Here is a 23,831-nt window from a genome sequence, read left to right on the forward strand (position 1 = left end):
AGCTTTTTTTTCCCACCCATTGAGTTGTTCAGTGTGCAACGTAAGCTCTTCCAATTACCAATCCTTCTGCCCACTGCCATCTGTGCACACGAACATGAGCCACCCAACTCGACGAAGGCCTGCGCCACATAAACAAATGTATGTTTCTGCTAGATTGGCAACGTTTGAATAAGGATCTTTATCGACAAACAACGCATCGTAGCATTTTATATAAAATGCTGTTGCTTTTCCCCGATTGCCCGGGTCAAACAATGCCGTGGAGCACTGTCATTTCGCCATGGCAACACCCCTCCAGTTACCCAGCCTAAATGCGCCATTGTTCAACTGCCACGGGATTGCTCTCGCAGTCCCGCAGTCTTCGGCCCAGGCCTCCTCCAGTTTAGCCCTGACATTTGTCAATGCGCTGAGATTTATTTCAAGCACCAACTGACATTGTCTGGATTCCCAGAAGGCATTTTCACAGATAAAATAGGCTGACTTGTTCATCACCCTTGGATGAGTGGAGGCAACCAATCCCAGGGACACTGACTCACTCAGGAAAGTGTTCCGCGGCCCGTCAGAAACAACAACAGACTATGAGAAGGAATTCAATCAGAGTGTGGCCTGATGATCCTCATTCAGCCTGCCACTTCTGATAAAGCACCTATGCTTTCCACAAAATCAAGCTCCCCGCTCCGCAATAGCCTCCTCATCTCACGAAGATAAAGCTAATTTTGCTGTGCCCCAATTTAATGCTGCTGTAATTCTTTTCCCATCACACCTTTTCCTGCTTCTCACAATGAGTCTGATCTTCTCTGTGTAAAGTAATTGATCTGCGGTTCATCGCGGAGGGAACACTGCGAAATGCCGTGTTCCGCACCGGCTTCGTGCTCCCTTCGTGGGTCTAAGTCTGCGGAACGCCAGCACTTTCGCCCCCAGTCACGCAGGCATCCTGCAAACACCAATATACACATACATTATGGATGAATTACTTCATCAAATAAAAAGCAGGACATCTTATAATGAACAGCGAGGATACTCTTAATCTTTGATGAGGCCGATGTGATGAATAGTTTAATGAAAGAAAACTATGGAAGGCCTGCCGGGTACTGACGATGATATCAAAGCTCTGATGAGTAAAGTGAGAAAAATGTGCAACGTTTAGAGAATTTTATGATTATTTTTCCGTACCGTTGTTTATTAAATGGCATCAATCTTACAGCTCATACACAGCATTACAGAATACACTGAACGTAATCCTACCTTGCCAAGTGTTGAGTTATGCAGAGAGTAAACTGTACTCGAGGGCAAAGCGCGTAATACATATTAACTAAGCTGTACACGCACACACACACACACACTAGGGGCATGCTGTTTTCCTCCAAGAGGTCAACTTATATCTTGTGTTTATTTTCCCACACTACAGCTGGTGTGTGCAGTTGGAAAACCTTTCACGATCTGGCACAGCAGCGTTCTATTGGAAGGCACACGCCACGGATCTGCCAGTGTTTTCCCGCCATCACAAATATGTATTCAGTACTGCAGAACTCGAGGTTTAGTATTTGGACCTTCTGTGATTTGCTGTTGGCTGCCAAGCGCTGGAGTGATTCAACACCAGGCGGCAGTTAGCAAGCTAATAATAACACATTCATCTTAAAACCATTTAGCACAGAGGTGTCCTGCATTCACTTGCATCCAAGCATTATGCAGTTAGATGTGTCAGTAGTGGTTACACTGGGATATCACTGGCGTATGTGCAGTAAATAAACAAGCAGAAGCGCACTCTGGAAACACAGTGAGCACAAATAAAGCATGCTCAGGTAGGAATTCAATGTATCCCATAAGAGGCAATAAAAATAGACACCTGACAATTAGCAAACTGTGATGGTGTTCAGCAAAGTCAGGGAGCAGCGGTCAGCTCGACTGGCTCGGCTATCATATTAGCGCAAAGCCAGGATTGTCTTGATTTGTTTGTGCAGTACGTGTGAATGACGAATCAGTCAAGCGTGACTGAGAGATACGGAGATGGGAAATACAAGGAGCATCAGATTGGCGGTGACAGACGCCCATTTCTGGGATGTCGCTTTAGCCGCAGCGAAGGACCTTGAACTTGAACTTTCACGGTATCGAGCTACCTCATCTGCATAAGTAATTCAAGTTGTCGCCTCAAATGCGGCTCACGGATCGTAACACAATCGGATGGATCAGACGGTGTGGGCTGAGACAGTGCTAAGTTTAAAACCTGCTAAGTCATCCTTTTTACCGACTCTATCAGACACAAAACCTTTAAGAGAGGCAAAATCAACTCATTTTAATGTTGACTTGATGTAGTCATTCCTTCTGTTCATACTGCACACTAAGTGTTTCTTCAGTCTATTTTCTGTGTACAGGCATATTCTAGTTTTTGCTTTTTTAATTAATGATAGGCATAAAAAAATACTCTCCCCTCCTCCCCCAAGAATACAAAACAAATATTTTTCAAAGGTGCATCGTTCATCACTTTGAGTTCATTTGAAGTGCAGTGGAGAGGCATCTCTTAACTTCCAGAATAAACAGGACGACTGGTTAGAGCAACTCTGTTGTAATCTTCAGTATCATTTAAAATGTGGCATGCCTAGTTCATATTGCATTTAAATATTTATATTAAGATTCAGGCAAGATTTTGTTTATTAACTGCAAAATAACGTATGCTCTTGGATTAAGGCACAAGGTTTCGACTAACCGTTGGTTTTATAATGAGTCATTTGGTTAAATGTGTTATCTCAGTAGACATCATCATGTCAATACCTTATGTTTATGCGAACTCCTGAATGCTTTATTTAATAGAACAGAATGCAAATCTTCATATTTAAACACATGGTATATAGCAAATTATACTGCAGTTGTTCATTAATTAAGCAACTGAAAGGCATCAGTTAAACAAACAACCCCCAGTTACTTTTCTATCAATAAACATCATCCATATATACAAATTTATAAAAGTACTATAAAAGACCATCAATTTCCCACATGTGACTCAGCATCATTTATTGAGCGCAGTTTGTGACTGTGCATACTGGCACCTCAGAGGCAAATAAAACCAGTTGCCTCTGCGCTCAACTTTGAGCAACATCCTTGTAATTTCCTGGTTGCAGGGCAAACTAGATCGTAAGAGAAGTGTTTATCTATAATAACAATCTCCAGCTCCATTTCCCCGTGCACTGCCGCCTGCTTCTCTGGCAGGGGTGTGCTTCAGAGGCCCGACTGGGCAGAGGTGAGGGAGGACATAAACCACCATAGCTCCGCGCGGCTGTCGTTCGTTCTATCATTACATTGTTTACTGCGTTTGCCTTCGCACCGCTCCACACCGTTGCCCGTGAAGCACCGAGCTGCTTTTTTAGCATAACCTCTGCAAAATCTTCCCCGTGCATGAGAGCAGACGAAAACTCCAGCGCCAGTTGGGCTCCACACGCGCTTTTAAGCTGAGATTCCTCCACCAGTGAGGCACCGTTTACAGACATTTTCAAGGAAGGCTAACCACAAGTATTGGCAGCCTCTGTTACTTTATACTCTTTCTGCTCTTGTTCTTTTTTGAGAACACAACACTGGCAGCGGTTTGAATGCAATCTCACCGTACACTTTCTTGTGTTCAGCCTGCATAGCAGGAAGGGATCCACCATCGGTTCAAATCACCAGAGCATGCGCACACTGAAATGAGGTGTGGGTTAAAAAGAAAAGAAAACAAAAAAAAATATGCTATTGAAAAAAAAACACTCTTTGCTTTAACTGAATTTAATGTGTGTGGAAAGAAAACCAGAGTAGGTGACGTACAAGACTTCAGGCTCATTTTAATGGCTGTAAGAAACCTGTCTGCAACTTAATGAAAATATCTGTGCATGTGTAGTCCTGGGTGGGTGACAGAATCAGGTTAAGAAGATAGAGGGAATAAAACGTGTCACTTCAGCAGGGTGACTTTCATAGGAGAGCAGAGCTTTGTCTTCTGCTGGTGTGTCGCTAAACCCACAAGCTACTGTAAGAACCCCCGGTAAAGCTAATGAGTGTGCAATATTATTTTTTATTTCCCTCCCAAAAGAGCTTAAGCACTCTGTATTTTACCGCTTTAAAAATCACCACGGCACACGGTGAAATGAAGCCCGGCGCAAAGATTAATCAACTTCAACTACAAGACGGGTCTTATCGGAGCCACATTACCGCCTGTAGTATGATGACGATGACTTCTCGCTGTCAATTTCATCTGCGCCCCCTTGTTGAGCCGTTCTTCATGAATAAGACATCATCACCACCCCCCACCACCCCAGCCTTTTGGCCATTCCCCTTTGGCTTATTGCTCGTACCACCGCCTCCACAGTCCTGTAAAAACCAACTGAAGTGTTTATGGGAGATAAGAGGCAAAGGAGGTCGCAGGCCCAATAACTCCTTTTATCACCCCACGTTCTGCAGCAAGGCCCGTTTTATGGGCGAATGTGCTGAAGACGAATTCTTAATTAGAGAAGTTTGTGGACCCAGCATCAGAGGCCTAATGGGGGAATAAAAAGAATCAGAGAAAGGGCATCTGCAAGATTACTTGTTGGCTTGCTTTGTTACTGTGTCATGTAGCGAAGATTGGAAAACAGCCTCGGTTTGTTCTCTAAGCAATAGCAATGAAAAAGGCCTTTTAAAAATGTTTGCTTGGGTGCGAATGTTATGTTCGTCTGAGTCCATTCGAAATTAGTTCAGGTTATTGATTTTCTTCAGGGCTTATCTTTATTAAAGGAGCCTGCCTTGTCAATGGAATTATGCCTCTGCCATTAAGGTGAGCTGATTCTATTTCCCATTATTGTAAATTCCTGCCCAGACTTGAAATGGCTTAGGTTAATGGGAAACACAATGTTTTGTCCTAAGCTTATCTCGCTAGTCAAGAAGTTTGAAAGAAATAACATATAGAACTTTACTTCCTGTGCATTTAAAAGTCGATGCCACCCGGGGTTATCATGAATATTTTAGTTTTATTTTACTTTACCATAATTCCTGTTAAATGTTGTCCCCTTGAATTCCGTAGATTAGGCCCATAAAACGATCGGTTCAGTTAGATGTTATATGGGACATATAGATATTTTAAAAATACAAGGTTTTATTAAACAGATATTTTTTGGGTGTTCCTAGTGATTCTTTCACGCGGTGATTATACATCGACTACATCGTTATGAATAGTACATGTAATACCACCAGCATGATGTAATCAATAAGGTCTCCACATATCCCTTGGCCTTTAACTTAATGAGGACCGGCTAGCTGCAAGGCTGCCTTTAATCTGTGTGTGAATGTGCCGCTTTTTCTTTTCCCTCTGTTTAACTTCCGCACACCTGCATGTGAGGATGAGCTTTTAAAAATCTTTAGTCATTTTATTCTAATATCATGAAGTGCCACTTTTGACTAATGTGAACAGCCTGCAATGGAAGGAAACTCAAATTTTAATTAGCCAACTTGGCAGACACGTTTCACCAGAGCAGACCAGACCAGATAATGACTAGGACCCTGTGATCCCAGTCGTCTGTGTATTAACTGAGGAAAAAAGGAAAAATTTAATTAATCATTTTCCCAGAATAGGGAAAAGGGATTGCATAATTTTAAAACTCCATAATTATCTCAACTCCACAGCAACAATGAAGCAAGGATAAATACACAAGAATTACGATCTCTGAGCAGGATGGGGGTGAAATGAAATGCCTCAGTTGGAAAGTGGCATTAGTTTTATTGGGGGTCTCTTTCTATTGGACTCTATTCTAAGTAAATACGAGAATTGGGAGCATTTCTGTGGTTCGCCCCATAGAATTGACAACTAAATTTAGCAAACAGTGGAACATTAGTTCAGAGTTGTGGTGCAATCCTCCGCCGTATTCGCTCATCAACTTGTGCCGTACAGCCTAGATTAACCATCTTTCACTTCATTTAGATGGAGGATTGTTTGGGGGTTTGCCTGATTATATCTGTCTCGAGCACAGACCAAGCTTCTATTGGTATTTAACAAAGATTAGCTTTAAATTGATGATTAACCTTTGTAATCCTGTGTGCATATTGGAAATGGCTTGCTTGTCTTTACCACAGCCACACAAAAGAGATGCTGCATTATCATTCAGGGAAAATTGAGGCTGGGAAAGCAAATGAGGCAGAGTGTTATCTGCCTGGTGTTTGGCTGGATAATGAAGACAAATCTTCAGACTAGAGAGCCATCTTATAATGAATCCAAACAGATGAATTCTTTTGACTTCTTAGCATGCATCTTTTAATAAAACTTCACTCTGACCCTGACAAGCAATTGCCACCCGTATGCTGCAGAGAAGCAGGATTTACTTGTGGGAATGTGTGGATACCATTGTTTAGATGGCTCTATTAGGGAGTAATCAGACATTAAATGAGTAATTTCTCCATATTTAACTCCAACCGGGGAGGTAATGGTTTAATTTGCTGGGCAATGAGTTTTCCTATGTGGAGTACTTCTTGCATTAAATTACACTGCAATACAACTGCATCTGTTGCTCTGGAAATTATCAATGCACAGATACACCCCTACAGACTTCTCTAACCCACAAAACAAATTTAATCTCCAGTGACTTCAGCCATCCAAAGATATAAAAATCAAACCCAAGCTAGTGGTTTTCTGCAGGAGCTCTCAAACCTTCTTGGGGGCAAGGAGCCCTCACAGGGCACATAAACCTTACATAATCCTAATGTCAATTTAATGAGATTGGGCTTAACGTCTCTTGTTGATGTGAACTTACTCAAATAATCTTTCTACGCTTGCTAGCTAGCTTCCAAATAAGCCAAGCTATGCAGCTTTGTAGCATCCTTACAGAGGTTGGTAATTTCATGACACACTGACATGATTTGTCACAATCGTATTAGTCTATATTGCGCAAGAGGGAGTTTTCTTAGCTTGGTATAAATGTTCCCTTACAGCATATATGCACTAGGGTTGTAAAAAAAATACTCAGATACTAATCCAGACTAAAAATTAATATCATGTTAGAAGCTCATTTGCTACAGCATCATCTGCACCTCCTCCAGTTTACACATTATTTCAACCCCACCGACCACTAGGAGCTGAACATAGTATATTCACAATATGGAGCAAACCTCTGTGAGGAATTTCAAGAGGTCAGCAGAGCCCCCACTTTAAATACACTTAAGTATTTAACATGTTAGCCTGGCCAGCTCACACATTAACATTAGCCATTTAACTATTAACAATTACCTGATGACCACATCAGCCTACTGTTAACATTAAGGCTAAATCAAATTCAAATTCAAATTTTATTTGTCACGTACACAGTCATACACAGTACGATATGTAGTGAAATGCTTGGACAACTGCTCGTGACCTAAAGAAAACAAAAAAGGAAAAGGCTATGAATAAGATAGGAAATAAATATGAAAAATTAAAAAGGGTAAATTTAACTAGGAAGGAATAAAATATAAATTAAGGTTAAAAATGAAATAACTGTACAACACAAATTAGAATGAAGGGTAAATTTAACTGGGAAGAATAAGATAAAGATAAATATATAAATTAAAGTTGAAAATAAAATAACTGTACAACAAAATACACAATACACAATATAGAACTATATAAGAATGTATGAAGAAATCTAAATCTAAATAAATATATACACACAATAACAGCAGCTGTACAAGTATTAACCGGAAATTAATATAGTGACCAGTGTTGTGCAAAACCAAAGTCCAGAAAGTCCAGTGTGTGTGTAAGAACTGTATGTGTGGGTCAGTACTGTGTGGTGGTGTGATTGAGAGACCGTATCGCCTGCGGGAAGAAGCTCCTCCTCAGTCTCTCTGTGTTGGTCTTCAGGGAGCGGAATCGCTTTCCTGACCTCAACAGAGAGAACAGTCTGTTGTTGGGATGGCTGAGGTCCTTCACGATCTTCCTGGCCTTGGTCCAGCACCGCCTGCTGTAGATTGAGTGCAGGTCAGGGAGCTCGGAGCGGATGGTGCGCTCAGCTGACCGCACAACCCTCTGTAGAGCTCGTCTGTCCTGCATGGTGCTGTTCCCGAACCAGGTTAAGATGTTTCCCGCCAGGATGCTCTCTATGGTGCAGGAGTAAAAGTTCCTGAGCACCTTGGAGGGCAGTTGGAAGTCTCTCAAGCGTCTGAGGTGGTAGAGACGCTGTCGGGCCTTTTTCACCACGGTGTTGATGTGACAGGACCATGACAGGTCCTGCGTGATGTGAACTCCGAGGTATTTGAAGCTGTCCACTCTCTCCACTGGGCACTCGTTGATGACGGGGGTCTGGTAGTTCCTCTCCTGCTTAGTGCTGAAGTCCACTATCAGCTCCTTTGTCTTACTGACGTTTAGAAGGAGGTTGTTCCTCTGGCACCAGTTCTCCAGATTCCTAATCTCCTTCAGGTAGGCCGTCTCGTTGTTATCAGAGATCAGGCCCACCACGACGGTGTCGTCAGCAAACTTGATGATAACAGCCAAATGATAACATTGGAGCTAATCTAAGCAAAGGTTTTCAGTCTTTCCTTACTATAACATTAATAAAGAGTGTTTATTTAACAGTATGATGCGTTTTTTGTGGCTAAAATGTTTTATATTGCACTATTTAGTATAACACCAAAAAACAAGCAGATTGTTCAAAACTCAAAAGATGGATCCCAGTGACGTCTGTCAATTTATTCGACTATTGCTAATTAATTTAATTTCAGATTTTCAACTCTCCCACAAAGCTGAACCAAAAGAATTCATCCTCAGATTGAGTGCCATTTCAGACAATGACTGAAACCACCAGCTCTGTATTCTGACACATGCAGAATGAGAATTGGTAAGTTCTTTGAAACCCTGAATGCCAACATCAAATGCCCTCGCTAATCCTCGCAGTATTCCACAACTGTGGACCCTGCTGCAGTTAACTGAAGAGGATATGATGTAAAGAAGAAGCCATGCGCTGAAAAGTCGTTCTCAAGGTGAGAGACAAACTCTGTCCAGTTTTTATCGAGTCGAGATAGCCTCGAGTTAAATCCTGTTAAATGGCACAGTCTTTATCACACGCTCACTCTTTAAACCAAAGAATAGATCTGCTTTGAAATGAAAAAAAAAATTAAAAATACCCTCCATGTGCACTGTATAATAAATGCTCCACTCTACAAATTTGTATTTTTTTTAGTATTTAGTATTTATTTATTTATTGTCATTGTCAAGAACAATGAAATTGCGTTTGGGGCTTCCATACAACCCAAAAAAAAGAAGAAAATAATAAATACCCCTTAAAACCCAAGTGTACATATTTAACCCAGTGTGACTCCAATGCAATAAGACAATCCTTAGCAATAATGTTTGTACAAATCTGTTTGGCAGCTACTAAAATGTGAGTGACTGTGTAGAAAAATGCCAGGAGCCAAAGTATGCATACAAAATGAACATATGTTTAGCATACATGCCATTAAATATTTACCTGACACTAAAGCGAAGCCTTTTTTAGTGGGTTAATTTACAGTGATGCATGAATATTGATTACAATATACAATTTCAGTGACATGCATTGCAAATCGTCCTCTTTACATAAACACACTGGTAACAAAAACAAAAATAAAGCTTTTTCAAGCATTTCAGGCTGCATGTAATTATTTTTAATCCCATTTTATATAATATTTTTGGCTTGTCTATCTAGATGGGAAAAAACTGAAAGCAAATGTAAAAATAATCACCATTATCCTCTTACGCCCTAAGTTATCGCTGACTGATCAAACAATCAAAACATAATGAACATCTGTTACACACATACTGTAGATTTGTGGGAAATAAGCAAATGCTGTAATTACAAGATTAGAAGGAGTGTACAAATGTGCTGTGAAGTGAAATGGAAAATCTGAAAAAGAATATGGATAAATTAAGAAGAAGCTCATGTGAATCTCTCCAATAGTTGAGTGAAATTAGAATTATCCATACAGATTACATCTTTATATCCCCAGATAATGATACGGCACATTCACTAGTCACTGTGGATTTTCATTTCAGGGTTGGAGAGCACTCTGACACTGAAATGTTACCGTGGCAGTGTTACAGAAAAGGGGCTATGGCCTTAGGGTTCAGAAACTAATGCCGAGCCAATTACCAAACACACAACATACACAGCGCATAAGTAAGAATACATGAGTACATTTAGGACAATCAATAGTCAAACATTAGCAGTTTTTAATGGAATTTCTGCTCTTAGAAAACAATGAAATTCTTTCAGCTTCTACAGTGACTGACCCCAAAGATAGAAATGTAAGTCTGTTCAATAGTCCTGTTTTATATGCATTGTTCTGGATACTTAACCTGTTCCACTCTTGAGTTTCCTGTAGTGAAACCAGGTCACATCTTTATTTAAAATGCACTAGCTGCCATTTTTTAAGGTTGTATGGCACCATCAATAAAAGGGCTGCATAGCAATGCTATGATAAAAAATAAATAGAATAGAATAGAATAGCCTTTATTGTCATTGTACAGAGTACAACGAAACTGGAGTGCCACTCCCTTGGTGCAAGTTTCAATAATAAATATAAATGTAAAATATAAAAGGTACAAAAAAAACAATCGTAAGTACTCAAACAATAGTATGTACAATATATACAGGATAGCAGCATTAATATAATGACAGTGACGGTATGGAATAGGTTCAATTGTTTTTGTGCTTATTTACTACGGTGATAGCTCTGGGAAAGAAGCTATCCCTGAATCTGTTTGTCCTGGTTTTATGTGACCTGTACCGTCGGCCTGACGGTAATAGTTCAAACAGTTGGTTGCTGGGGTGAGAGTGGTCCTTGATGATATTGCCAGCTCTGCTGAGGTACCGAGAGTTTGCAGTGACCTCCAGGCTGGATGGATGTAGCATTGTTGTGTTTTATATTGGTTGAGTCACATTTGGGAATTTGTACTGGCAGGTTGTTCTCCTATTTTAGAGTTGTGATCAGGAATGAACATTTGGCGTAAGCAATGTAAAAACCTTCATTATATGTTTCTAATTAATTCATCTATCCATTCTCTTCGGCTTCTGTCAGGGTCACGGGGGGGCCGGAGCCTATCTCCACTAACTGCATGTATTTGGACTTGCAGTACTTAAAATCTCTCTGAAAAAAGTCATTTAAAAATGTTAGCATTATGTTGTCACTGAAATGTTAGATTTGGTGCTGAGTTGTCTACAGCTGTTACATTAGCTTATGCATCTATGTAGCATTTTCCACTGCAAACATTTCAGCCTGTGGAACATTCATTTCACAGCAGCATTGCTAGCTTTTTCAAACAAAATGGTAATGTTTATTTCAGATTAACAGTACAAAGTACCTCCATACTGCCTTTCTTATCAATTATTTGGAGCGACACTATTGTAGCAGCTAATACGCTAATACGCTGTGCTTTTCGAGTTTTGGTAGCAAATAGCTTATATGTAGTGACATCCTTATTCTCACCATAGCCACAAATAGTGCATCACAGAACCAACACTGAAAAACTTTGTGCATATATCTGAAAATTCAGCTGCTTCAAGTCAGCTACAGTACTTTTGTGCCAGTGTCATCAAAGTGTAATCCTTGTCAACTGCTATCAGCTACTTACAGCACTATAAATTGTACTATACAGAGTTCAACAAATATTTTTTTTAATATTTTTGTAGACGTATTATTCACATACAGACACATAAATCTAAACCTTAAAGTTACGTGTTTACTAAGGTGTAATTAACTAGGAATTTCCAATTTATTAACACATTTTAAATATATTTCATTCTGAAATACGTAATAAGCCTGGTAAGTTTTTGTTTGTTTTTCTGTTGGTTAAGTGTTAGGGTGTTTGATTAACTATGTTTTCTTATAAAACTGGAGCTAGTTATCAATGATTAAGTTGCACTGTAGTAGAATAATTGTGCTGCAACTAATAACCACTTTTAAAAGGTCAATGTATTGCCTATTTATTTATAATTACAGTATTTATACATTCCATTTACAAAAATATTCACCTCAAGAGTTTTTATATTTTAAGCAATGTTAGAGCAATTGATTCATTATTGATTAGTATTAAAAATCTGTTAATTGTTAATTAAACATAATAGTGAAAAAGCACAAATATTTTTTCTAGGGTGGAAAAATAAAAAGACCATGTTACCTTTTACCTTTTGCCTGTAAAATAATAATAATAATAAAAACCCGAAACACTTTATTATCTTTCCTTTGTGACATGGCTTTTATTATTAGCCTTTCAGATTTGTGTTGCACAATAGACTGTGAGTTGCTCGTTTTGAAAGGTTCACAGTCCCCAGCCCCATTATATTCAATTAACCATCCAATAAAGGACAGAGAATGAACCAGATATGGGAGCAATATTTATTTGGCTAAAAAAGGTACTCCAAAACCACACATAAATGATATTGAAAATTAAAAAGCAGGCTTTCAGTACAAGTACAAATGCAAGTTGCATTACACTGCAATGTGTTTCACCCTGGTGATATAAGACTACAAATCACAATAAATAATTGTTTTTAAATGTACAAGCACTGAATCCTCGCTTTTGAATTGTGTCATAATTGTGACTATTTTGAGATTCAGCTTCATATAGCTCAGTAACTACACCTCGTGTCACCCCTTTGCCTTTAAGTCAGAAAAAGAGAAACAGAATCTTTCAAGGTTCAATTTCAAGTTTGAGATGAGCAGTGTTCCCTCTGGAGGTGGAAAAAAACGAGAGGTACTCATCTGGGCTTTCTCTTTTCCAGAACACAAGATGAACAGTCTCATTCAGCACCATGGACAGCTCCCCACATTACCTCGAGAGATTGCTGCTAAACTCTTCGCCAATAAGCACAAGTGAGACATTATTAATACTGGTCAGATAGCTTTCTACTGGGCCATGCTGTGCCGAGCCACTGTTAAATACTCAACAGTGTGTCATTATTTTCATCTCCTCTCCGCTTAACTTTGAAAACATCCTCTGAGCTGCCTTCGTTAGGTGTTTGACCTTCCAACAATAAATCTAAATCGGTGTCTCTAAAGATCAAATTTCATATTTAGACTAACCCAGATCTTCGCCTTTGGAACAAATGTCAAGTGTTGCTTCTGGTGGTGACAAGAGCGCAAGTCAGTAGGACCGACCAATGCTTGACATTTTGTTCTCATGAGTATTCATTTGTTCCTTTAAAATTACAACCAGTGATGTGAAAAGAAAAGGAAACGTGGACAAATGCAGAAAATGTATTCCTTAGAAGTAATGATGTTGTCCACACTGACAGATGACTAACAGCTCAGCAGACTTCTTTGAAAATGTGAACCATAAGGTCGTCTTTGTGTGAATTCCTTCGTTAGCTCCCCAGATTACTTTAAAATCTCTAAATTAATGGTAAAACGTTGTGATGCAGGAAATCGTTTCATTGAAATGTGAAATAATCTGCACTCAGGTCACCAGACGCACACTGGAACCGTGTCACAAACAGAAAATCTCCCTACTACACAGCCACAGGTGCACACACCCACACGTCGACGCGTCCACACAAAATAAATTGATACGTATGGAAAAGGCATCTGAATCAAAGCAAGACTCACTCTACATCACAGGGTTGTGCTCCCTCCAAAGCAATGCAAGACTGACAAATATGACAAGATATTCAAACTATGAGTGCGCGCACACACACACACACACACACACACACATATATATATATATATGTGTGTGTGTGTGTGTGTGTATGCAAGAAAAAGAGCAAAAACTTAATGAATAAATGACTTGTCCCATCATCAAGTGGAATGATAAATCTGCTTCATAACACTCGCCATTGATGAGGGTGTCTGGCTTTCTTGAACCCCTTGATGAAAAAGTGGCTCGTGAAATCTGTTCACTACAAGGTGTCGCTGCCCTCTGCTGTCTCTTCTTTCATCCGCTCTCACCCTGTCCTATTATTTCAGAATTGCAGTAAATTAAGCGGGAGAAAGCCTGTTGTCTGATTCTCTCATCTGCATGCCTTTAATAAGGCTTCCCCAAAGGCAGAGTTCAGACTCTGAAGCTTTTGATGATGAAGACAAAGCTCTCATGTGCCTGGAAAAGACAGCTTCTGTACACCCTTTTAATGTTGTTGGTACGCATGTTGGATATGTTGGATAGATATATATGGTGCTCATCATGTGGACCAAGGTTTGCAGCATGGATCTCTGCCTGCTGCACGCTCATGAATTATGGAATCCGGCACAAATATGCAAATCTAAGCATTAGCCTAGTTATGGCCCTGTACTGTAAGTTACAGTGACTTATCTATTATGTATGAACCAAGGATTGGAGTGAAGAGGTCCTGGCAGCCAGCTTCATGGCCCTCTCTCAGTTACTCATTTTCACATCATGAAAGAACATGAATAGCAGGGGAAGTAGCTCCAAAATGTTAACTTTCTGCAGCTCAGCATCTCCAAAGACTTGGGAGAATTAGAACTTGCTTCCATGCTCAATTGCCAAGCTACTTAAAATAACAATGGCTTCCAGAGGATTTGGAGGCCTGGAAGATATGTAGGGAATAAGCATGAAGTTGTTGCTAATCCTCTAATTTCCCCCCACAAGGCTGATATGAAATGCTAGTCTGATCAGTAATCAGTCCACGGGGGAGGCAGACAGGGGATCCAGCCAATTCTACAGACACACACACACATAAATCAGCCTCTGTATGACATTACCATCACAATGCTGGATGAGTGATTGTACTTGGGTGACCTAATCACAGGGGTGTAAATATCCAAAATCAAAAAGCCAGCAGAACTGAGAATTCACTAGGTCAAGAGGCTCAGTTTTGAAATCATGTGCATATTATATCAGGCTGAGAGCATGACGAGCGATGTCCTACGGCTCCGAGATGAACACAGTGATCATTAGGCAGGATCAAAGTCAATCACAAAGCACATGACAGCTGACAACTTCTATTTAACTGGGTGCAGGGAAATAATGATGCCTGGGTCTTGTAAATCTTATCACTAGCAAGTCACTCCATTCACAATGCTAACAAGAATAAACCACTCCTTCACTGCCCCATATCAGTCAGGAAAACAGCCTTCAATATTTATTAAAAAATAAAGTTATACCTCAGTTTAATTTATGTATTTTATATTATATTCTTTTTCACAACAACACAACTTTTTGGGCCTAATTGGAGACAGAGAGCTTCAGGCCCCTGGGTAGGAAGAAAGCAGGCTAACTGATGACTAAGAGCAACCACTGACAGGAGATGGCCTTATGAACTCTTAGCTGCACTACATAGATAAAAGATTGTTTCTTACTCTTTCCACATTGGGAACTTTAGAAGATTCATTGTGCCTTGGAGTCTGTATTTCACTTTGAAAGTAGCAACCACCGAGCTCGGCTGGCTAGCTTGCTATAGCTAGCTCAGCATGCTAACAATCGCAGCAATTCTCTCTAGAAATGTCTTTTCATGCATGTTATGTTCACACCTTCAGAGTTTCTGGTGACTCCTTATCACTCTGTGATGTTTTTCTCACATTGTTAGTTAGCACCTGTCATAACTGTGCAGTGGGGAGTTCTGCAACCTCTTAACTCAGCCTGTAATTCCAGGATGCAAATCACAGGAAGTAGCTAATATGCAAATGTATTCAGCAGTGCTGAGAGTGCTCAAATCACAGGTGCTACAAAGCAATGGCCAACAATACCTCCAATCTGGTTACCTGCCTGTGCAATATGATAGGGCTATCACCTTTCATAGTGGATACAGAGCCACATATGTCAGTGTGTGTCTCGACAGCTATGTATCCGTTCTGCTCCACACGGAACGGGTACACTGCTGGGGACTGAAGGAAGTGCAGCTTTAAATCTGAAGTTATTTAGATGGGCAGTATCTATTGTGGCTAAAAACGGTTGCTGTTACACTTAGTGTTGAAGCGACATAGTTACAGAAAATAATCTGAATTACACTCTCCACTAACAGTCATTGCTGTATAATTAGCACACCAATTCAGGCATATTTCTGACAGAGCGGCATTTTGAAGCCCTTTTCAAGCCATTTTATGACAATTGAAACAGTTAAGACTTTGGGTCACGGTCAAGGTTAACGGTGCGATCGTGGCTCAAGAGTTGGCAGTTCGTCTTGTAATCGGAAGGTTGCCAGTTCGAGCCCCGGCTCCGACAGTCTCGGTCGTTGTGTCCTTGGGCAAGACACTCCACCTGTTGCCTACTGGTGGTGATCAGAGGCCCAGAGGGCCCGGTGGCGCCAGTGTCTGGCAGCCTCGCCTCTGTCAGTGCGCCCCAGGGGAGCTATGGTTACAATGTAGCTTGCCGTCGCCAGTGTGTGTGAATGACTGAATGTAGTGTAAAGCGCTTTGCGGTCCTTAGAGACTAAGTAAAGCGCAATACAAATACAGGCCATTTAACAAACATGCATTTCATACATTTCATGATATTGTCCTGGCCAGTCTGACCATTACACAAGCATAAATTCCATGACTTAAAAATAGAGGCTGTCACCATACAGTACAAGAAATGTCGATTAAAAATATTGTTTTGGTCACAATTGTTCACAAATAAAAATAAACAATATGGATAAATAGTTTAATGGTTTCATTGACATTTGACTTTGATACAGAGTTTAGAGCCTTCAGGCTGAATTGTGCCAATTTAAAAGCATTTTAAAAAAATGTGTTTCATAAAAGTTGGATCTCTTGAGGGAAAACCTACATCCTCCCACAACCACACACACACATAAAAGCCAAACACTCGATTTCATTTGCATTTTTAACAAAAGTCTCATATGCCTCAGCTAATAGTTTTCATCCTTTAATTCAGCAAACATAACCTCATCAAATATTAACTCTACGCTCGTGTTATTTTTTATTGCTCTTGATTAGCAAAACTTGAGGAGGAGAAAATTCACTTCTGTTTTATTGTTCTTCTCTTCCTCCACCCCACCCCACCCCTCGTCCCCCGCTTTGCTCAAGTGGAGCCAACTGGATAAACTCCATCAAACACAAAAAAGAAAAAAAAATTTAATAACAGGCAATTGAAACTGTTTCTCTCCCACCTCCTTCTTCTATGCTTACCACACGAACCCCTCATGGTGTGGTGTAAAAAACAACTGACCCTGCGTGTTTGTCCACTCCTACACCACAGAGACACCTTTTGTTTTCTCTGTGGATTTAGAAATCATAACCGCCTCCCTATCTCACCATTGTCTTTACAACCTAACTCGTACACGCTTACTGTCAAGATGATCTCATAGACCGCCCGGCTTCACTGCTTTCTGCAATACTTACACGTTTGGTTCGAGCATAGGATGAAGCAAACAAAATATCCGTTCTGGCTTAGCAACAGATGCACAGTCACCACATTCATGTTGATTAGTCGGGTATGAAAATAATGAGGGTGACCCCTTTTTCATGTCGACCTTTTGGCCTTTAATTCCAATTTTCTAACCAGCTTGCAGAGAACTCATTGTGTAGCCTTTTCACCATTTGCCTCTTGATTAATAAGTGTCCATCTAGAAAGTTTTTTTGCACGCGCTCACTATGTATTTCAAATAAAATCTTTAAAAGGGGGATTTTCAGTGGGAAAAAAATAACAAAAAGACTACAGCACATCTCAATATAATGAGCAGTCTACACCCAAAAAGTAATTGTCAGAACATTAACACCACCACATTACTTTCCAGAGCATGGTTATGCAGCCTAAAGATTGAACCTATTTTAAATACAGAGCAAGAAGCAAAAGAGATAGGACAGGGTTTCAGCTGGGGGAAAAAAGCCATTATGTTTCATTTGAATTTCATCACAGAACTTATTCCACTCAAACAACGGTTTATGCCTTGGAGGAAATCCTGCTGCTGGAAGAACCAGCTCACATAAGCCAACACCCACATGCTCATAATCAAAGGTGAATTGCACAGCCCATGGCAATTTGCATCCTGTGACGTTATAGTATGTGGCTGCTGGAATTTCACTTGCTTTGGTTGTGATAGCAGATACAGGAGATGAAATGATGCCGAGGAAAGAAACAATGCCACATCAAGGCTACGTTTCCCCTAGTACAGGAGAGGGGTAATTATCATTAGCTGCTCTTGTCTGATTGAGTTTACACGGCGACTCTTTAAAATGGAATATAAGAGCTTTCAGTTTCAATCTGGAGCTGGGGGGGGGGAGTTCTGCAAACGTCTCTGTTTAAGTTCGCATTTTAATCCCTTAAAAAGAAAAAAAAAACACTAACTTCGCAAATTTTGCCCCAAACTTTTAATGTGTTAGAGGTGTTATTGGAAAGCTTACTTTAAATGTCAAAGCCCACAGGGTTTAGAAAAGACGGTGCTCCCGTGAGAGCCTAAAGTTAATTTATTGGATGCAGCGTTTATTTTTTAATTAGTTTGATCAATACTCTATTAAAAAGAATTTAAATGTGAGGTCCAGAAAAACGACGAGGCACCTATTTCACATGAGTGACTAATCATATTTCAAAATGTCAGAGGATCGGCTCGCTGCGAGGCGATAACTGGATTTGTTCGAGCTTGACAACTGAGAAATGAATCACCCGTGAATTGAAAAGAATAAAAATTCAATTTAAAAAACAGCATCCTTTTCTCAGACGCTAGGAGATTCAAGTTTTGCATGAAAGCGTAACGCATGTGTGTGAGCTGCTGAGAAGCAGTGTGTCCTCAAAGTAAGGGGAAAGCTTGAGAGAAAATCCGGTTACCTCGCACGAGGGGGGTTCGTGGGGGATCTCAGCGCGCCTCTTTGGATTTGGGTTGATCTCAGGAGCGGAGGATGGAGACGAAGCCGAACCGGGGCGCGCACTTTTGCGCTCTGCAGGTCCGCACGGGAGAAAAGCGTCCGCCTGTGCTCTCGGCCACTCTCATCACTGATTCACTGGAAAGCCGACACCAGTGCAGGAACGCAGTCCTTGTTTATTCAAAGTGGAGAACTCGACTCCGGTCTCCTGCTCACGTAGACGAACCCCGTGGATAGAAACGCGGGCAGAGTTGTGCCCGAGCCACTGCTTTGCGTAGCAGACAGGAGGGAGCGGGGAGGAGCCGTCTGCCGTCAGATGATCAGGGAAAGGTGCTCTCCTCACTGATGCTCTGCAATCCTGAGCTTTAAGGGAGAGCTCCAGCTCAGACCCGAACACAATAGCCTCCCACCCTAATCGTATTTATTATCTATTATTCGTTTTATTCTTTCTGTTTTGTCAGACTTGTGCCTTTCTGTGACTATAGAAGATTGGGTTTGCCTAATAAACAATAGGCTTTACCATTATACATGCCTAAAGAAGACAGAGCAGTGATATTAAACAGTTATATGACTCTATATTAGTACCTTGAAAAAACAGCAGATGTGCTGGAAAATGCGTAACTTCAGTTTCAAACAGACATATTATACTTCCGACAGAAAAATTCGACCAATGCCATCACACTATTCGCCCTATCACATTATTATGAGAAATGTGCCCAAGACAAAGCACTAAAGGAGCGTTTCGTGAAAGCCTTGGCACCAGACTTAACAGTAGACTGATTTACAATCTATACATGAGGCCTTTTCTTTCTTTTCTTGATTAAAGTCTTGGTTCTGTTAGAAAAGAAGGGTGATGAGTTATCTAGTCACACTGGAAATCAGACGTGTTTATAGCCGCTCCAAATGGCCATCCTGGCACAGGGAGAAGCCAGATTTCATGGGTGATCATTTAGATGAAGGCGCACATTTTCAGACAGTGTCTCTTGGAAGACAGTCAAAGTGCTGGATTTCATTGTTCAAATTTAAACTACCCTAAATATGAGTGAAATTGTAAAAAGGGGGGAGGGGTAATGTTGTTGCCTTTGGAAATTTAAAGAAACAGATCTTCTTATCTAGAGTTTAAAAGAAGGAGAAAATAAGCTTGCCCCTTACTTGAACCTAAGTGTTCATATTTATTATTAAGTATAACATTTAGATGTCTCATGGTGGATGTACAGTACTGTGCAAAAAGCACCACTAATTCTTTTTTTTTTTTGCTAGGAAAATAGAATATAGGTGCAGCAATTTACTGAAAAATGTAAAAAATGTACAAACATAAATTACAAAAAGAGATTCTAACAAGTTTGAAAGTCAATATTTGACATGGTTACAATCATTCCTCAACACAGCCTGAACTCTCTTAGGCAATTTCTATAAAAACGTCTTCAGGAATAGCTCTCCAGGCTTCCTGAAGTACATTTAAATCTCTTCTTTGGATTGTGGCTTTGGATGTTGGCTGTTCTCTAACCACATGACCATTGACTGCTTCAATTATGTCGAGGTGACTGACTGGACATGTTCCATTGTGTGTTTCTATCCAAGTATGGATTTACTGCATTGGCACTGTGCTTGGGATCATTGTCATGCTGAAAAATGAAGCTCTTGCCAATCAGACTCTTTCCAGATGGTTCTGAATGGTGGATAAGAATCCGACAGTGTATTTCTACATTTATAATTCCATCAATTTTGACAAGATCCCCAAATCCACTGGCAAATCATGACATAGTTTCCACTGTGTTTTTACAGATGGTTGTAGATATGTACATTTCTTCTGACCTCCTGAATGCATGTTGACAACAATTTGAACCCAAATTTCGCATTTGGTTTCATCACTCCATAAGACCTATCACCACTTTGACAGTCCAGTTCTTGTGTAATTTGGCATAGCTCAGCCTTTTCTTCCTGTTTCCCTTCTTTAGGAACGTCTTCCTGACGACCACCCTTCCTCTGAATCCATTTCTAACAAGGCTTTCTGCAAACAGTTGATGGATCAACTGAAGGCTCGGGTGCATCTCTCAGGTCCTGTGTCAGGTCTTTAGTGGACTTTGTTTCTATTTTCTATTGTTTCTTCCTTCCTATTGTTCCTACTTCTTAAAGACATGACTTCCAGATACTATCCATCTGCTCCAGATAGTTTGCCACTTCTTCTTTTGTCCACCACCATTTCTTTTGTGAGTTAGGTGTCTCTTTCATGCATGAATGATTCATAGATCAGTGTTAAGTGGTTCAACAAACAATGTCCAAAAAAAGAAAGAAAAACTTTTAAAGACTTTAAGAAACAGAGGAGAACTATTGCTCAAGACAACATAAAAAATTACAAGAAAGTCTGGCTCACTGGAAGCTAATTACAGTAATGAAGACTCAAGACTTTTGCACAATGCTGTATACTTCTGCAGAGATGAACATAGAAAATTCTGCAGACCTGCACATTAAGAAAAATGATTGGTTGATTAAGCTTTTGCTGCACCTTGGCTTTCAAGCTACTGCACATATTCTTTTCAATGACCAGCAGTCCTCATGTCGTCAGTAAAAACATGCAAACGTATAATCCCAGCCTATGAATAAGAGGAAAAAATAAACAATCGGTGCCTAATAATAAGACAACGGGTCACCAGAGTGTTAGTTTAGTGTTTGCTTGTTTTTTTTTCTGATTTGAGAAAGCCCCGCCTAACACGTCACTCCAAAAACTCATGAGTGCTCAAATGGGTCGCGACTCGAGTCATTGTCGCACTCTATGGAGTGCGAAAATGACTCATGTATGCCCATCCCTATGGATAGGCATACATGCAGAAACCACTCACTTCAGTAAATGTTGAATGCTTCATTATAGACACCTGAGTGTGCGGAAGAAATGTGAAAAGGAAGCAAATATGTTCATCCTTTGCTTTTCTACATTATTGTTATTATCAGACACCATAGGCGACTCAAAATATACCATCTTTTTTTTCCCACCAGTAATTCATTCAGGCTTTTCCCTATAAGACGTCATACATAACAGCATTAGAATGTCTGTGCTGTTGTGGTTACTGCTATTCTCTTGCTCTTCATGAAATATTTCCACATGTTACGGATGTCTCATATTACTGATATTTCCCTTTACAGGAAACATTTAGCCCGCCCTCCCCATCCCTTGTTTTAAAGCATCTGATTTTAACCTAAAACCTTTTCTAACCTCATTTACATGAGAACATAGCCAAATCAAAATCAAACCCTCTTTTTAACATCTGCACGAACAAGTCTAAAAACAGGCTCGCCATTTCACAGCTGGGACATAATGTCTGCAAAAGACAAAGCTCTTTTTACAAAGAAAGGGTCAGATATGCCCGGGAGCATCATGAGAATCCAAAATCCCCATCCATAATTGAAGTGTATGTGTGTGTCTAACATCCCCATTTACTACACTTCCTACAGGAGGCTGTCTCAGAATCCTGGCTGTTGTAGCTGGATTCCTAAAATGAGAGCCAATGCCCTGGCAAGTGAAGGGCGCATTTATATTTCAATAGCTCAGTCAACCTTTAGAGAGAGGGGGAGCGAGGGGAAGACAGAGATCATATTTGAGTGCTTAAAAATGTATGGTGTTTGTAGGACAAAGGATGGCGACTGTATGTAGATTTTAATACAGAGAAATGGGGACGCTGAACAAGTCGCAGCCTAGTCAGCACCAATGAAGCTGACGTGGGAGTCTGACTCGGAAAAAAAGTCACTTTTAGCTCTAATTGAGCACAAGAGAGAGAACTTTCAAGTGATGGGGTAACAGTTTGGAGGAGTAGAAACGAAAATTCTGTCCTTCTTAATAAAATATAGTGCTGTGCTAGATAAAAAAAAAATGTTGGGAAATGGGAAATCTAGGACCCCCCAAGGGGTTCTGACCCTACTTTGAGGAGTACTGGAGTGTAAAAGATGGGAATAGTTGCAGGCTGCACTTTCTGGAGTGCCGATGTATTTGATAATTTATCAGGTGCCTGAGCAGAGCTGCAGTGATTACCTACAGTCCACAGCCAGCCAGACACCTTAAGTCACGAGGTCTCAAGTTCAAAATGAACTTTTCACGCTGACTCAATAATATTTTGGTAGATAAAGGCAATATTTCAACGTCATATTTAACTTTAAATCTTTAGAGGAGACTCGCACATTAAATTTGTAGAGCAAGCTATTATTTATTGAAAGGGGATTTTGTAATGGTTGTAGTAGTTTCACTGGTATTTTAACCACTTTCCCACGCTGGATGGATTATATGTGACACCTCTGTATATGTAGCTCCTCTGCTGCTCCTGTGTTTTTATGTCATTTGAATGCGCAGCGTTTGTCATTGTTGTCTGTTGTGTAATCTCTTTTTTTTCTTCTCCATTTCACAGCCAGAGAGCTGCATTGGTGCTGTTCAGACTTGTCCCATCATGGCCTGGAAAAGGCTCCCGCTGATGAAATTTTCATTGAGCAGATGAAGCGTGAGCGTAGTTTCATAATTCCCCAGTGAGTTGCATCAGCTCGTACTGATATCGTTCTATCAAGACCCACTAAAACCAGATCTGATGTCTTGATAGCCAGGGGAACTTATTCTGTTTGAGAGGGGGGGATCCTTCACATTGCTGGGGATTTGGACACATGATTGAGATGTTATTTTTGTTAGAAGTGACAGTTTCTCGTTCAGATCATTTCATTGTGCCTCAACCACCAACACAACGACGCTTTCTGGTTGATGTGACTAACTCATGACCAACTTTGAAGACGCAACAGGCTGGTATCTGTCAATAGCAGGTGCATATTTTAATAGCAATTGTTTCTTTAAAAAGAGCATAATGGTGGGATCCATCTTCTGCTACTTCAGGGTTTTTAATCCCCCGCTGCTCCTTTATGTATAGTATTTACTTGTGAAATCCTCGAGCAGTGTGTTTAAAATTTAATGCTGATTCAAACCTGCAGAGATGCTTGAGATTTATAGTTGGCTCGGGCACACATCAAGATGTTAGTTTGTTTACGGACGCGATAGAGATACCAATGACTCGTTTTGCCCTATTTCCTATTTTTTTTTAAACTATTTTGAAAATTAAAGTATCTTTTTACAACACTTTGAACATGTTCAGTAAATTAAACAGTGGAGTAAA

At 40.3% G+C, this 23,831-nt stretch overlaps 1 protein-coding gene across 1 annotated transcript in view; it reads right to left on the reverse strand.

Moving 5' to 3' along the window:
- The window catches only part of hs3st1l1 (heparan sulfate (glucosamine) 3-O-sulfotransferase 1-like1), a 28,254-nt gene extending 9,236 nt beyond the window's left edge, over positions 1–19,018 (reverse strand). The window contains exon 1 of the mRNA XM_086258394.1: positions 18,656–19,018. The gene's annotated coding sequence lies outside the window, so the exon portion shown is untranslated. The remainder of the gene's footprint in view (positions 1–18,655) is intronic.
- Between the last annotated feature and the right edge of the window lie 4,813 nt (positions 19,019–23,831).

Source organism: Aulonocara sp. 'chitande type north' Nkhata Bay, linkage group LG13 (genome assembly GCF_057382095.1).
Source record: "Aulonocara sp. 'chitande type north' Nkhata Bay isolate Kocher_YH1m ecotype deep benthic linkage group LG13, A_spYH_male_GT1.1, whole genome shotgun sequence".
NCBI classification, from domain to species: Eukaryota; Metazoa; Chordata; class Actinopteri; order Cichliformes; family Cichlidae; genus Aulonocara; species Aulonocara sp. 'chitande type north' Nkhata Bay.